General features: G+C 39.0%; 1 pseudogene; it reads left to right on the forward strand.

Annotated features, from left to right (window-relative positions):
• LOC147942708 (uncharacterized) lies at window positions 1-2,772 on the forward strand (annotated as a pseudogene).
• Window positions 2,773-15,262: the final 12,490 nt, after the last annotated feature.

Below are 15,262 nucleotides of genomic sequence, written 5' to 3' on the forward strand. Positions count from 1 at the left end.
ATGACTAAGGAAAAAAAGCTTTCAACCCGTCGTCCCAAACGGAAGAGGCCTGATAAAGATGGAGAAACGTCTCCTCACGGGTGTATTGCTCCTGAGTCGAATGCTCTCGATTCGAATGCTCCCAATTTGACCGCTCCTGAATTGGGTGATGGTTCAGGTTCTGCAATTATTCCGTATAATTGTGTTCATATTACCTTAGAAGAGTGTGATTGTGTCCTTTTAAAGATTTAAGTGCTCAAAGTGGAGATGATTGTGAGGTGGTTGGCGATGAAGATTGTGATTATGTTGGGTACGAGGCTGCTGGAGAGGAAGATGGTAACCAGGATGATAGAAACCAAGTATTTGAAGAAGAAGATGGAAACCATGTTGGTGTAGAAGAAGCAGTGTTTGGAGAGGGTGCGAGAGAAGAGGAAGACGAGACTGATAACGACAGTGGAGATGATATCTTCGATGACGAGAAGATTCCTGACCCTTTGTCAGAAAGTGAAGACGAAGATAATGGCCAAGGCGAGGATAATGAAGACCATGTAGAAGTCGAAGATCCTGAAGTGCAGCTCGAGTTGGGGAAAACGTTTAGTTCACCAAAGGAGTTAAAGATAGTTGTGCTCAGGTATTCCCTGAAGACTAAATACGACATTAAGCTGTATAGATCGCAGGCTTTGAAGATTGGTGCAAAATGTGCTAATATTGATCCTAAGGTTAAGTGTTTGTGGAGATGCTACTGCTCTTACAGTAAGAAGAAACACCAGATGCAAATAAAGGTATACGAGAGTAAGCATGTATGTGTGAGATCAGGGTATAGTCACATGTTAAAGCGAGGAACAATAGCTTGGTTGTTTGCGGATAGGTTGAGACAGAATCCAAAGATCAGATCGAGAGAGATGCAAGCAGAGATTAAGAGAGAATACAATCTAGAAGTTAGTGAAGAACAATGTTCTAAGGCAAAGACAAGAGTGAGGCGAGAAGCAAAGGCTGGTCATCAAGAACATTTCTCACGGATATGAGATTATCAAGCAGAGATTAAGAGATCAAATCTAGGAACTGTTTTTGAGATTGAGACTATTCTTGGTCCGACAGTTGGGAGCTTACAAAGGTTCTATCGGTTATTTGTATGTTTTAAATCACAAAGGGATACTTGGGAGCAGACATGTAGACCCATCATCGGAGTAGATGGTGCCTTTCTGAAATGGGACATCAAGGGACATCTCTTGGCTGCTGTTGGAAGAGATGGAGACAATAGGATAGTTCCACTTGCTTGGGCAGTGGTTGAGATAGAGAATGATGACACTTGGAATTGGTTCATAAGGTTACTCTCTACTTCATTGGGGCTTGAGGATGGAAGAAAGATAACTATTCTTTCTGACAAACAATCGGTTAGTAAATTTTGTTTAATGTGTTTTTATCAATCGGTTATTATAATGTGTTTAATGTGTTTTCATCAATCATTTGCATGGTCTTGTTAAAGCCATAAAGAACGTTCTCCCACAAGTTGAGCATCGTCTATGTGCTAAACATATCATGGAGAATTGGAAGAAAGACAGCCATGATTTGCAACTGCAGCGTATGTTTTGGAAGATTGCACGTAGCTACACCCCAGGACAATATGCTAAACATATGGAGGCGTTGCAGAAGTATAACCAGGTGCATTTAATTCTCTTTTACAAACCAATCCGATGACATGGTCTAGAGCCTTCTTCAGAGTAGGTACGCATTGCAATGATAACTTGAACAACCTCAGTGAGTCTTTTAATAGAACCATACGACAAGCTAGGAGGAAGCCTTTACTAGAAATGCTTGAGGATATAAGGAGGCAATGTATGGTGCGGAATGAGAAGAGGCATATCATTGCAGGGATATTGAAGACAAGGTTCACTAAGAGACCTCATTTGGAGATAGAGCGTATGATAGAAGGGTCTCAGTTTTGCATGAGAAGCATGGCTAGGGACAATCAACATGAGTTACATTTGCATGATGAGACTTATTCTGTGGATATGAATGCGCTTACTTGTGGATGCATTAAGTGGCAGATGAATGGTATTCCTTGTGTCCATGCTGCTTCTGTGATCATAGCTAAGAAACAGAAAGTTCAAGGTTATGTTGTTGACTGGTACACAACAAGAATGTGGCGGGCAACCTATAAAGATGGTATTAAGCCTGTTCAAGGTCAGTTGGAATGGCCTCGAATGAACAGGTTGGGAGTCTTGCCACCACCATGGAGGAAAGGAAATCCGGGTCGACCAAATAACCATGCTAGGAGAAAAGGGATGTATGAAAGTGCATCTTCATCAAGCAACACAGGAGTGGCAAACAACGGAAGAGTCATGACTTGTAGCAACTGCAAACAAGAAGGACACAATAGGTTATCTTGTACAAACCCGACTGTTGAAGCTCCAGCTGCAAAACCAAGGGGTCGTCCAAGGAAGAATCAGGTTTGTTGTATTCATATTTTGTTCGATGTGATGATTAGGACTTATACATTTTTATGACTTACGACTTATGACTTGTAAATTTTTGAATCAGGAACCAAGGAATGTATTGTTTGACCAAGGACAAACATGGGAACAAGGCTCTCAAGGACCAGCTTTACAACCAGCTTCACAACCATCTGTTGGAGGATCACAAAGAGGAGCAGAACCTTCACAGAGAAGGCAAACAACACAGAGGAGGGCATCAACACGGAGGAGGGCATCAACACAGTGGGAAGCTCCTGAAGCTCCACCACGTGAACAAGGACTAGAAGACTGGAGTCTATGGTTTGAATGCTCTAAATAAACATGGATTTGGTTGTTGCTAAACATGGATGTTTTTTGTTTTGTTGTCTATGTTATGTTTGATGCTTTGGTTTGTTGCTAAACATGATGTGTTTTATTTTGTTGTCTAAACATGGATGTTTTTTTAAGTTAAATTCTTACTTTGTTTTGTGTTGATTCTTAAACATACAAACCCGAATGGAGAAAGTTTGTTGAATTAATACGTTTTCCCCGGTGTTGGATGAGAAGGTTGCAAGATTGTCTTGAAATAAATTGCGGCGCAACTCACAACTCTAGAATATAAAAAGTAGTGATAACTAAAATAAATAAAATAAACTAGTGGCCAAGAAACGGAAAAGAAGTGCTTCACAGTGAAGTTGAGTTTCTTTTCTTTCTTTATTGTCGGAATCAGCAGACCTGAAGTCTTCGATTCCAAACACAGAGTAACAGACTTTCGCAAGTTGCGGCTCCTCTTAAAAACATACATAATCTTACAATATTATCTTGATTTATTTTTTTTTAACCATTTTTAAAAACTTTTAGTAACAAAAAAAAAAGATAACAGACATTAACGGAACCTGACGATGACGAAAGCACAAAGGTCAAGAGTTGCAGTAACACGCATTTTGATGAAAGTGAAGTTAGTATATCCTTAATTGCTTAGCCGTCACTCCGTCACCGTCACATGTTCGCATGTTCTTCCCACCATTTTTTATTTTTTATCTCCTTCTATTAAATTTATTTGTTTCCTAGATTTTCTTGCGTAATAAGTATTACTATTACTATTCTTCTAACAAATATCTTCCTCGATAATATAGATATAGTGAGATATTCTTTTCTCTGTATGAATGGATAAAGATCTTGCGACTTGCGAGCTCTTTTTTTCTTTTTTTGGTTTTGATACCATGAACCAATCACATACTCCGATTTTTCTTTTCTTTTCTTCTTTCGGCCCGCTACTTTATCGTATAATTTATACTTTTTCCCTATCTGCTTAAATTTATTTATGTTGTAAGATTTCTATGATTCTTCTGTATCCTACACATTATAGAGTCTTCAACCGTCGCTTGCTATTAACGCATGATTATTGTTATATGCCAGCTTTCACTATATATATATATATATATATATATATGAATTTGATTATGACCATTAGTTTCAGAAGAAGAAAAAAATTATTCAAATGGTACCATCCCAATTGTGTTTCGGAAATAAATACAGTCTTCAAGGTTGGAACTCGATCTACGGTATAAAAATAAAGAAGTTGGAAAGAAGGGAAAATGTCTAGCAAATGGAGCGGAACAAAGTCGTGAGCCTTACCGATCGAATATTTTAGTCTCTTGGTATGGGATATCTCTACTCCTAATACACAACTTGCCTTGTTCTATTAAATAAGATATATATATCTAATAAAATAACACTGTACATAGGAGGTCAAATAACATACTTAATAAGCAATGGAAGTCTATAGTAGATATTAGTGGAATATGTTATATAATGTTTGTTATCAATGATTTTGGACAATAGAATTGTACACTATCATGCAGTACGTAACTAACACGTTTACTTTTATATGATTATAATACATAATGAAAAGTATAAATTAAGTTTTGATATAGTAGACTTCCCATATTAGCTTAAAACATTATATTGATTGGAGTACAAACATATAATTCTCTTATACTGCCACAGGATCCTAAGTAGGTCTCCTTTTTTGTTTGGTTAGATTATAAAGAGATTCAACTACAACGTTGCGTTTAGCCTATAAAGAGATATTATTTGAAACTTTTTTGATATGTTGATAAGTAAAAAAGCACCCGTTAGTTCTGAAGAAACGGAAACCCAAATTCCCATTCGACTTGATCGTTTATTCCCATACAAATTCCCATATAGATATAACTATATAAGTAATTCAACTTGACGTCCTAATAAGTGGAATCGTTTTCCTCAAAGCTAATAAATGGGCCCCTATCCTCTAAAGATAAGCATAATTCAAGATTCGAATATCCCTTGGAATACGGATTGTAGTAAACTTCTAACCTTTAAACGTCGTTATATAAATGCAAAAATACTGCACGCATGGTATCCCAAAATTAGACAAAGACTCATTCAAACCTTATGCTGATTGAACAACAGTCAATTTCACCGGATGGATCAAATATGGTTTCAATTTTAATTAGAAACACTGCATGTATCCACTTCATTGACCGAGCTGATAAATTCAGAAATTAGTTCTTCTTATTAAACCAAACCCAAAATGGGCGGCCGAACCCAAGTGCATGAACATCAATTTAAACATGTTTTTCTTAATTTCTATTGTTGAAGTTGCAGTCAAAGGCTATTGTAAAAGTTAAAACATATGTTTTGTTTCTTTGGAAGTTCCCAAAAAGGAAAGCCATCGGTAAACTATTCACGATAAGAAGATTTTTTCATGCATTAATAAATTTGGCTAGGCCAGTTCCTAAAATTATCAATGAAACGAATATCTAAAATCAAAAACTTGTATGGGTTTGGACTTTCGAACAAAGTTTTCATCTCGTAATGGGCTTTAATATAAGAGATGTAGTTATACACCTAGAGATGAACATACTTATAGCTTTGAAGAAATTGTTGGTGTAGTAAGTAAGATCTTTCTCTGTGTTGACATGGAATTTTATTAACTGATAATGCACCATATGATTCGTAGTACATCTTCTGCTTCTAGAATAAAGTCCCTTGGTCAATAATGTTGTTGTCTTTCTTTGACCAAAACATGTATAATATTGGACTAACTTTTGTATCGGTGTCGATTACATCAAAATAATATCTCATTTATGGCATGGTATGCACGACCTATGATTGTAGTGGTCATGGGCTCAAACTTCTTATCTTTGTGAAATGGGTATTTATTTGGGCTTAGGTACCTTGTGAATTGTGACACAAACAACATATAACTTTTTCTGGTCTAAAACCTTGGTTTGTGATAAAATAAAGGAATATTTGCATCCATGCACACTTTCTCAAAAACTATTAACACTCACACTCACTTTCTACTACCACTATACTTTCTTGTTGTAAAATTATAACTTACCCCTCAAACTAAACAAACACAAACAATTCCTATTCTATCAAATTTTACTTACCAATATCTATTCCATCTCTTATCAGTAGTTTTTCTTTTTATTTTCACATGAACCCACAGTAAAAACCCAATATCGAAAATTCCCCAAACCCTAAATCCCCAATTCGAACAAACCCTAATTTTCAGTTCCGTAAAATCCCAAACCCTTGAATCTCTCCAATCATTCCTTATGTCCGATTACTTGCATTTTGTTCCGTTTCCCGTTTAATTTCGAGTTGGCAACCTCATTCGCAGAGATGACAGAGACCCGCCGTCGTATATCCAAATCGTCGGCCGATGAACCTTCATGGAGCACTGTTGGTGATAATTCTTCCGAGTGGGATGATCTGCTCCCTCGTCGTCTGTTCGCAACAGATCGTTATCCCGACGCTCGGTTGAATGTTTACTCGCGACCAGATATCCTGACCGCCATTTACAAGGTCCTCAAAGGCACTTCCCAATTCGATCGGATTCTTAGTTCAAGTCTGGGTGCTTTATTCAGGCTTCATATTAGTGAGTCTCCTATCTCTTGCAAATTACTCCACGCTCTGCTTTGTAGGCAGGTTTTGTCCAAAAAGAAGTACGAGATGTGGACTGTTTTCAGTGGATACCCTCTCAGATTTTCTTTAGTTGAATTTTGTGTTGTAACTGGCCTTCCATGTGGCGAGTTTCCGGAAGATTACGACCCTGAAGACGAACCTGCTCCCGACTCTGATGATGAATGTTACTGGGACAAGTTGATTGGGGAAAATCATAAGGCCACCCTAGCTGATGTCCACCATACATTTGAAGACCCTACTATCAAGGATCTGGATCGGAAGCTTCGGCTTGCGTTGCTTCTCATAGTCGACGGTGTACTCATAGCCTCCAGTCAAACGCATAAACCAACTTGGAAGTATGTTCAGATGCTTGAAGACATCTACTCCTTCCTAGCATTTCCTTGGGGCAGAGAATCATTCTTGAAGACTATTTCAACTATGAGACCTGATATTAAATCCCAATCCAAACCAGTTACTAAAAGACTTAAACGACAGGGCAATGTTCACAAACCAACGAACCCCTTAAAGAGTTTCACCAAGAAGTTACAACAGAAGACCTTCCGTTTGCATGGCTTCCCTCTTGCGCTTCAACTGCTCGCATATCGTAGCATTGTTGGATTACTTGACAAGATAAAAGGGGCTGGCGACCCCCAAACTTTCCTTGAATGGCCTTCAGTTGGCCTCCAAAAGAATAACCTACCTCTGACAGACGTCATATGTGTTGAGAATTATCCAGATGTAAGTTGGCACTTATACACATTATTAATCTTTAGTTTACCTTAGCCACGTGGACACACTCATTTTGACGGTTTTCCAATAACAATCGCAGCTATATGTTTCTCCCTTTTTGGAACCTGTCCAACAAGAAGCTGGTTGGGGAGAGTGGGACGATGAGGTTAGGGACAAAATGATTGCTTATTTGGAAAGCCAGATTCAGAAAGGCCATATTTTCACCAAGAAAGAATGGCCAGGTGGTGATTGTTCTCTTCCTTTTATAACTTTACCAGATAAGAAGCGCCTAGGGCTACACAGGAAGCACATTGTGTCTAGGCGGAAAGAGATCTCTTCCAAACTTCGTGTCAATCACTCTTCACCAAAGAAAAAATCTTCAAGTTCTAAAATGTCCAATGTTTTTTTCTCCAAAACTGACGATAACTTTTTGGCTGGTTTTAAAGCTGCTGTGGATAAAGAGCTTCAGTCTATTAGGGATGCGTCAGATATTAAGTTTAAGAAGTTAGAAGCTGAGAACAGGAAACTTCAGGCTCAGATTAACACCCTTCGATTCCGTAGGCGGTTAAGTCTACCACTACGGCGCACCATTAGGCGGCCTGCATCCGTTACTCCCTCTACTCGTAAGGATTCATCACCTTCTTCTGTTGCAGACCAGGTGTTTAATTTTGGTCCAGAGATTCCTGCAGAGAACGCTGGAGAGAATGTCACTGTCCGGACACCACCCACAACTCCACAACAGTCTCCTACCAAAGCAGTCACATCTCCTGATGATATCCTTTATAACGCGCACGACTAGGAATAATATGTCCACCCGTTTGGGACAATGGTATGTAGTTGTGTTCGACGGTTCTGTTTCTAGCTACTCTGACTGTATATTGAACCATGTTCATCAAATATAAAGGAAGCTTCTGTTGGAAACAGCATGTCCGCTATTAAAGATGTATTCCCGGTTGTTTCACGTCAATCCGATTAGGACTCTTGCCTCAAGCACATTTATTACACCGAGACTAAGGTTAGACACACTGGTACCTTCTCTATGAGACTTCGACTATCTTGCTCTTTGTTACTCTAAACGAATTTTCAATAACAACAATCCCCGGTATATGACACTGTCACCAAACCTTCTCCCTTCGTTGGCCAAACGGTACATACCCAATATCTTCCCGGCTTCACAATCTAATTGTGTAACCGGTGCCAAACTTACACTGTCCATGTGGACACATTTCTTTAAACAGGCTTGTCCAGATTTTGACCTGAACCAAGGCAACTCCACTGACCATATATCTCCACAACCCCTACAACCTTACACCAGCTTGTTACAGATATTTATAGGGAACTCTAATCTCAATCCTGAATTACCTCCATCCAGTCATGTCTTTGTTGGTACACCATCCGATGGTATTGAGGTATTTATTTACCAAATCCCATTAACATACTGACCGACTAAGTCTCTATCATCTAGTATTTTTGACTACTCACTCGCTTGATGATAATGATGCAGGGAATCGACGCTGCTAATGTGTTGGAACCCACTCCCCCACCTTTAGCCATCTGTTGGATCGAGGTAAGCAATTATGCCAATTTTGTGAGAAGTATTGTACTATCCACATGGTCAAGTGTCGATATACATATCCATTTGGTTATAAAATAATGGATGTACCTATTGCGTGCAATCGGTGTCCACATAAACATCATCATTTCCCTACGTCCTTCTTGTAGGACACTAATGGGGGCATTGACAGTGCTTGTACCCTTGAGGTTCCGCGACTACATCTTACCTTCCTAACAATTTGTTTCCTTTCCCTATTTCCCCTCATAGTTTGCTTCTTTAGGATTTTGGGCGTCAGTTCCCCCTTCAGAGCAACGAATCTGACAGCGAAGACACAGAGGTATTGCACCCTTATTTACTTTGCCTCACTGCCTAATAGTTTGCTAAAAACAGTCCAACATTTCACTTCACAGAGCAATTCTACTCCCCCAGACCATGTTGCTCTTAGTGAGTCTTCGCCAGCCAGACCTACACAAAAGGGTGTTATCTCGGACGCAGAAAAAGCCCTTATCTATGCTCTTATGCGGTCACCTCCCTGTCCACCGTCCCATGTTCCTGAGCCTCTACTCAGTGTCGACAAAGATTTAGCAGCTCTCATGAAAAAAACAATGAAATCATGCCAAACACATAACTTTCTACACATCCTATTATGTCATTTTCCCTTTGTTCAAACAATATCGGATCAAGGAACTAATTGTGGATACCCTTTTTAAAACCTCCAGATTACACATTACCAAATGTGGTTACCCAATTGACAACTTGTTTTTTAAACAGCTGTCCAAGCCTAAGAATTGGGTTAGTACTTTGGTAAGTATTTCCTATCTATCAACTTTTGCATAGTGTTTTAGTTTCTTGATTACTAACACATTATCCTCTCTTCTCAGCATATGGAGGTTTTAGTGGATTTACGCAAGAAAAAGCTTAATCATGTCCTCTCTATTGAGCGATCTCTATTCCTGTCCCCCTGGCTTGGGAACTACTTACAAGGGAAATATGCTTCCTTTTGTCAAGCCAATATTAAGTCTAGAGTCAAGTGGGATGAAAAGCTAAAACGTAAAACATATGGCGCTCCATCAGAGTGGTTTGTGGATTGGAGCATGTTATATATTCCGATGATTTGGGACGATTCTCATTGGGTTGGTTTAGTTATCAATCTCCTCAATTGGAGCATAGAAATCCTCGATCCTCATGTCACTCTATACGACGATGCTAAGGTCGCCCAACATACAGCCACGTTCACAGAGCAGCTGTCGTACCTTATTTATAAACTTTGTACACCGCCTTCAACCCAGGAACATGGATTCACTCCATTCACTTGGTCGAGGGTCCAAGATGTTTACGTCAATGAGAGAACTGGTGATTGTGGTCCGCTTGCCATGAAATTCCTAGAAATCGTCGCTACGAGATTGGGTCCAGAACTCATGTCTAAGATCACCGACAAAATCATCAATGATATCAGGGCACAATACGCGTTGGAAATCTATAAGGAATATGTCGCACCCATCTATGATTAGTTTCAAACTTTTTGTTTAAGATTCCCTATCTTTATGTTTGTATCATTCCCCGTACTTGTACCATAAACCTATTTGATGTTCTTAACATTTTCCAGCTACGTTTTTAATTAATCACCTATCCACGTGGATACTAGAATCGTATCCACTTTTTTAGGATGTTTTCCTGCTAACATATATCAAAAGGGTAAAACTGTTTTCTGAACGACCTAACCATGTGGACACACAATTTGGACACACTTTTCACCTAGTCACACTATGCATAACTAACCTACTGGATAGCTAACCCGTCCTACTACACATATAGACATGTCTTTATATAGGGACACACATTTTTACCTAATCAGACTCTGCTTAGCTAAGTTGTCACATATACAAATGTCTTTATAGTAACCAATTTTTAATCCAACAAAGTATAACCTTATCTACAAGCTACAGAACAATGTGAGAGTCAATAACTATACATATACATTTGGCCTTATTGTATATAATACAACCCTACACCCTAAACCCTAAATCGTCAAACCCTAACCCCTATATCGTCAAACCCTAAACTCTAAACCCTAACCCAATCGGAAAAGCATAAATCGTAAACCTTTCAAGCACAATACAATGAATATATGGCGAAACCAAAACGAATTTCGTTTCACTGCAACTCTACATAATCGTTACTCCCACAATGACCTGGACACAAAAAACATGTTTACGTTTCATCCACAAAAACCTGACCACGTGGTTTCATTTTCCAAATCTGCATAATCGTGGACAAAAGTACGTGGATGGTTCATTATTTATCTCACACCATGTCGATGGAATACATATGGTCATACATACGTGGATTGCAACTTTTGACTCGTAACAATACCAACAAATAATGATACAATCCCAATTGATTCACAACCACTTGGTTAATTGTTGCTACTACAAAACCTTAATTTATGGGTGGTGTCTTTCAAATCTAACAAATTAACAACAGGTTATTTGAACAACAACAGGGATATCGGGAAAAACCCTGTCTACACTTCAACAGACTTTTTAACATCATGACAAACAAAATAACAGCTTCACTGTGGATATCTAGGATGACCCAGTCTACACTTCGTCTTCGGTGATGATAATTGATCGAGGGCCATGAATGCATTTAAATCAGGGCAATCAGTTGATCGCACATCTTCATATGCGAGGGCCTAGCTTTGATAACTATAACAACCACGGACGAAATCTGCATAAGCAAGTCCCTTGTTATTATTCGCCCACACTGCATACGGATTGTCGTTTTCTAGACATTTGGAGAAAAAGCAATAGTAGCTCGACTGTTGCTTTCACCACCACAAGATATCTTCCGACTTGTCAAGTCGGACGGTTGAGATACATTCCTTCGAGTATACAACATCCACTCCTTGTTTACCTGCAATTAACAAGTTCTTCAACGCATTCACACCTTCTTTACCCAAATAAGAGGCAACATTTCCAAGCACCTCGGATGGCATGTGCAACTCGGTATTGGATGCGACCTGCAAAACATTGTGGAGATTGTCAAACAGTCATTAAGTTACATGACTGGTAGTCTTAAATCAAGTCAATTATGATATGAAATTAAACGGATCTAACACTTACAGGCACTTCATGTCGATGAGTATTGTCCATCAGCAACAACAGGTTATTTTAGATCCACAACAGTGTCTTTTCCTTTCAGAGGTTCATAACCTTTATATATGGTGACAATCATAGTTAGAGCTACTTAAGTATTAGTTACACTAAAGCCCTCATATTGTATTCATGTGCATGGTACTTAGCTCAACCTCATTTTACCCACTATATCCATGTGGATTAGTTGATGACTGTTTCAAAATTTTCTTTATAAACGGGTTGTTTCCGACAGAACACACAAAAAAAGGAAACATGGTTCTTTCAACAAATAATGGCCCTCCTCCTACACCTTTGAAAATGACCAGACATTACCCTCTCCCGCATAGTGCTTTGACACGGAGGAGAGACTGTGAACCAGAATCGGAGTCAATCCGTCAGTCTATTGTTCAACTTAATTTACAGGTTCGTTTTCTAACTATTACAATTTCAGATCTGCGATTCCGTATGTTATATATTAATTATTTTTGTCGTTCCTACCTCCAAATACATCCCTACATATAAAGGAGCCTCCCCCCCAAATATCTGCACATTCCAGCCCCTATACTTGCCAAAATAGTGAGTTTGGTATCTCAGGAAGGCCCGGTGGCGCTGAAAAACTGGATCTTGGCTGGTCGCACGGGGAGAGTAGTTGCTTTGTCTCCAGAAACACTCTCATCTGTTAGGTTGGATCGTGATCCGGAGTTTGTCAAATGGTCCAGGCCTACGCATGTCTACTATGATTTCTTCGGATGGTGTCTATACAAGGAGAATCCGTATGCTCTGTATGTGAAAAGTTTGTTCCTTGCGTTTCAATGCCTTCAATTGAAAAAGGCAATAGATTTGCTCGGTACGGTTAGGAGTGTATACCCAATTGCTGAATTATTGTGGGTAATGTTGAATTCTTGTGCTGGGACTCTTGATATGGATGTTTACTGGAACTTCAGGAAGAAGTACGGCTTTGGTCAAGCAGACAAAATGTCGGACTCTTTGATGTACCACATCTACATCATTGGACCTAAAAAAAAAAAGCTCCTACGAGAAAACTTGGCGTTTTGAAGATTTCCCAGAATGTTGGTGGCAACATGACATGCTTGGTGAATACAATCGGGAGAGATGCATGGAGTGTATCTACTATTACCTATCCAGAGATATAATGTCCTTATCTTAAGCTTGTGTATTCCGGTTGTATGCGACATGTCAAAACCTATAAACTTAAGAACCATATGGTAACACAAATGTGGTTAGCAACATCTGTTTTTAACACCCATAATTTTACACACCCCTAGTCCATCTACAGAAACCTAACCAAGTGCACATAATCCTACTCCAATGGATTTGTATACAACTCTACATAATCGTGGACACAAATATTTAGATGGTTCATTATGCATCCCACACGATGTCGATGTATCCATATGGTCATACATACGTGGATTGCAACCTTTTACGTGTCACAAAACCAACAAACAATGATACAATCCCAATTGGACTTGCATGCAACTCTACATAATCGTGGACACAAGTACGTGGATGTTTGATCATGCATCCCACATGATGTCGATGTCTATATGGTAATACATACGTGGATTGCAACCTTTTACGTGTAATACATACGTAAATGGTTGCATACGTGGTCAAACATATGTGGTCATACATACGTGGACACTAGTCCCAATTGAATCCACAAAAAACTCAACCACGTGATTACATGTTGAACCTAACCCCAAATATATCTCGCATTATGCCACTTAGTTCGAGTAATGACATAATTATAGTCCAATGGTTTGGCATGAAACCATACATATTTCGACAAGTGGGAATTCTTAGGCATCAAAAGCAATTCCTATACTTCTAATTTCCATACTCCATCCAAATTATTGTCAGAATCTTCCTCAATTAAAGAGAACCCACATATCCCAACTTTTAAGGGATAAACCCTTCGATATCTGATGGACATATATGTCACCCTAATGAATAGTTTGTACTACCTACGTTTATTTTTTAAATTTTTTTCCACCAGAGTTCTGTTATCTACTTTACCTACGTGATGTTGACAACACCTAAGACAAGACCCGTACTAACCCGACACATCAACAAAACTATTTACCGACATAAATGTTTGCAGAACTTCTTTCGTTGCATGCTTAATATGCAATACTCGATTAGACTTGGGTAAATTTTTGATCATCCATGTTGACACCAACAAATCAAGAATCCATTTTTAAATGGTTCTACTCGATGTTATCCTTAGAGAGCAAATTCATACTCGCTTATCAAAAGTTTTCAGTGCTAACATCAATATTCCATTCCACCACAGTGGTTTGTTCGAATTAAATTACAAAAAGTACCAAATAGGAATAATAAGACAAAAGCATTATATCTAGATAAGAAGAAAAATATATAATCGATACACCTCTCCCCCATTGAATTCTTGCAGCACCTCGTGTTCAAGATTGCACTTTGGCACATCTTCGAACTTCCAAGTACCAGAATAAGTCCCCCATCGCTTAGGCCGCATCTTGTGGATGTGGTACATTAGGGAGTCAGCCAGCATATCAACATCACCAAAATGATACTTCTTCTTGTACCCCTAGTAAAAATCCATATCCAACGTCCCTTCACAGGTCTTCAACATTATCCACAACAACTCAGCAACTGGGTACACATGTTTTATTGTACTCACCACTGCAATTGACTCTTTCAAATGACAGCATCGAAAAGCTAAGAATAAGCTCTTCACATACAATGCATAAGGATTCTTCGCATATCGACACCAACAAAAAAAATCGTAGTACGGCGACCAGGGTCTTGACCATTTCACAAAATCTGAGTTGCGATCCAATCTTACTGAGGATAGTGTTTCCAACGAGTGAACAACTACTCTACCTGCACGGCCAGCTATAACCCAGTTCCTCAAATGTTTGATTCCGTCCTGAGCTACCAAACTCACTATTTTCGCCAGAATAGGTGGAGGGATGTAAAGATCTTTAGGTGTAGGAATCTACAGAAGTGATAACAAGGGGCACTAAATCAAAATCCCAGATCTATAAAACCACTGAAACATAAACATAGTATAAAATCCAGAAAACCAAACCTCAGGATTCAGTCGAACAATAGGTTCCCTGATTGGGACATCCGTTGGTTCGCGGTCACTCAACCATGTTCGAGCACTGTGACGACGAGGGAAATGTCTTCGACGTATTATAGCCCCGTGGGAGCATTTACCATGAGAGCAGTTCTCACATACGATTTTGTATGTCGGGACCATTTTCGATTACTTTTTATTCTCGCATACAAACTTTTTTTATATAGAATCTGAATAAACAAGATAAGTCCTATGGATAGCTCCTCATCTTAAGCGTGGACACTACTACGTTGATTGCTTAACCAAGTATCCCACATAGTGGCGCTCACCTTCTGTCACATTCTGTCAGTCTAATATAAAACGATCC

This window comes from Camelina sativa, chromosome 6 (assembly GCF_030686135.1).
Source record: "Camelina sativa cultivar CO46 ecotype springtype chromosome 6, ASM3068613v1".
NCBI lineage: Eukaryota > Viridiplantae > Streptophyta > Magnoliopsida > Brassicales > Brassicaceae > Camelina > Camelina sativa.